Source organism: Myotis brandtii, unplaced genomic scaffold, assembly GCF_000412655.1.
Source record: "Myotis brandtii unplaced genomic scaffold, ASM41265v1 scaffold633, whole genome shotgun sequence".
NCBI classification, from domain to species: Eukaryota; Metazoa; Chordata; class Mammalia; order Chiroptera; family Vespertilionidae; genus Myotis; species Myotis brandtii.
The window spans coordinates 3174912-3176914 of NW_005370423.1; the positions used below are offsets into that span (position 1 = coordinate 3174912).

A 2003-nucleotide genomic window follows, 5' to 3' on the forward strand; every position below is an offset into this window, starting at 1 on the left:
GCTGGGCAGGGCGCACGGCCGGGCCCTCCCCGGGCTGCATGTAGAGAGAGGAGCAGGACCTCCCTCGTGTCACGGTCGAGGTGGTCCCACGAGCAAGCTTCTGGCTTCCATCTTGCCAAGTTCATCTGCAACGCTCTCTGGAAGCCTCGGCCCCGTCCGCCTGCCCAGGGCGTGGGCGCAGAGGAAGGGCCTGCATCCTTGAGCTCCGAGCGGGAAGGCAAATAGCCCACAGCCGGCCGAGCGTGCCAACACCAGCGCCTGCTTGTGTGAGCTGCGCTCGCCAGGGCTTGGCAATAACGTCATGCAAATATCAGGAGCCCAAGGGGGAGTTCATGCAAATAAAACCCGTGCGCTCGGCCTAATTAAGCAGCGTGTAATTAACGCCCTCCCTCGCCATCAGCTGACGGGGAGACAGGCCATCGCGGCAGAGGCAGCGAAGGTGCCAGAGGCCTCTGCTCCTTCTGATCCTCAGTCACACGTTCTGTTCCATGTCGTTCGGCTTGTGTCAGGGAAACCGAGAAACGCGTGTATGTGTCTGTCTCGCCCTCCGAGTCTGTCATTTCCGGAGGGAAGGGGCCCTGTCATGCCCATCTTTGCCCCCATGATCCTGCCGTGTGATTGCTCTGCTCCAAGCGCAGGGACGAAGAGTGTCCTCACTCAAGACCTCACTCCTCTGTGGATAGAAATGGGTCTCATGGCCGCCCGGCCTGCGTGGCTCAGTGGTTAAGCATCGACCTATGAACCGGAGGTCACGGTTCAATTCCTGGTTGGGGCACATGCCCAGGTTGTGGGCTCCATCCCCAGGGTATCCTCAGTATGGGCTGTGCAGGAGGCAGCCGATCAATGATTCTCATTGTTGATGCTTCTTTCTCTCTCTCCCTCTCCCTTCCTCTCTGAAATCAATAAAATATACTTGGGGGGAAAGAAAAGAAGTGGGCCTCGTGGTTCCGTGGCCTTAGGATCTAACTCTGGATGGAATGGGTGCTCGATGTGTTAATGACAGGGTGACAGGGTGCAGAGTGGCGCCTGGGGCCCACTGGGCATTCCAGGAGGAAACCGGAAGTACACATGGGTCATGTGGACAGTGGTGGCACGTGCGGTCAAGGACCGGCGCCTGGGGCCCACTGGGCATTCACTCACTCACTCACTCACTCGTTCATTCATTCAACAGACACCCCTGAGACTGCCTTCCGTGCCGGGCGATGTGCGGGGTGCAGGGGACGCCGTGGTAACCACGGCTCAGGGTCCCCGCTCATGACGCTCACATTCCAGGAGGAGACCGGAAGTACACACGGGTCATGTGGACAGTGGTGGCACGTGCGGTCAAGGACACCGGGGGCAGAGGGGCCTGGGAAAGGCCCCCCCAGGAAGCACCTGCAGGGGGTGATGAGGGGACCACAGAGGGATCTGGGGTGAACGCTCCAGTGGAGGGAGCAACGTGCCCCCCACCCAGGGAGGAGGACCAGCTCGGACTGAGAACAGAGGACGACCAAGTCCCTAGAGCACAGATCAGGGGCAGAGTGGCAAGAGGGGAGGTCAGAGGCAGGTGGTGTCACGTGACAGGACCACGTAAGCCACGTGAGGCACAGGGTGTGCATGACGTCCTAAGAGGAAGGGACGTCCTAGGGGGCCTGGTGCAGGGAGTGGCGCCGTCTGATCTGTCTGTTTAGAAGTTCTCTCTGGTCGCCACGTGGGGAATGACCTGGGACACGCAGACAGGAGGACAGGTGGCGGTGACAGGCAAGCGCCCCTGCGGACACACGGGGCCACGTCTGGAGGATTCATCTGGCGGCTTCATCCAGACAGTTATTCTCTCACTGTTCTGAGGACACGTGGACGCAGGTGCCCGGAGGGAAACCAGGTGGGGACACGGCGAAGGCAGCATCTCCACTCCTCACCCCGCAGCACCTCACCCCTGCCCACTCCTCACCCCGCAGCACCCCATCCCTGCCCACTCCTCACCCCACGGCACCCCACCCCTGCCCACTCCTCACCCCACAGCA

General features: G+C 61.2%; 1 long non-coding RNA gene across 1 annotated transcript; it reads right to left on the reverse strand.

Moving 5' to 3' along the window:
- Positions 1–359: 359 nt before the first annotated feature.
- On the reverse strand, positions 360–1814 carry LOC106723727. The gene is made up of 3 exons (XR_001359439.1): positions 1703–1814; positions 1266–1374; positions 360–735 (listed from the first exon to the last, which is right to left on the reverse strand). It is a non-coding gene; the product is annotated as an uncharacterized LOC106723727 (long non-coding RNA).
- Between the last annotated feature and the right edge of the window lie 189 nt (positions 1815–2003).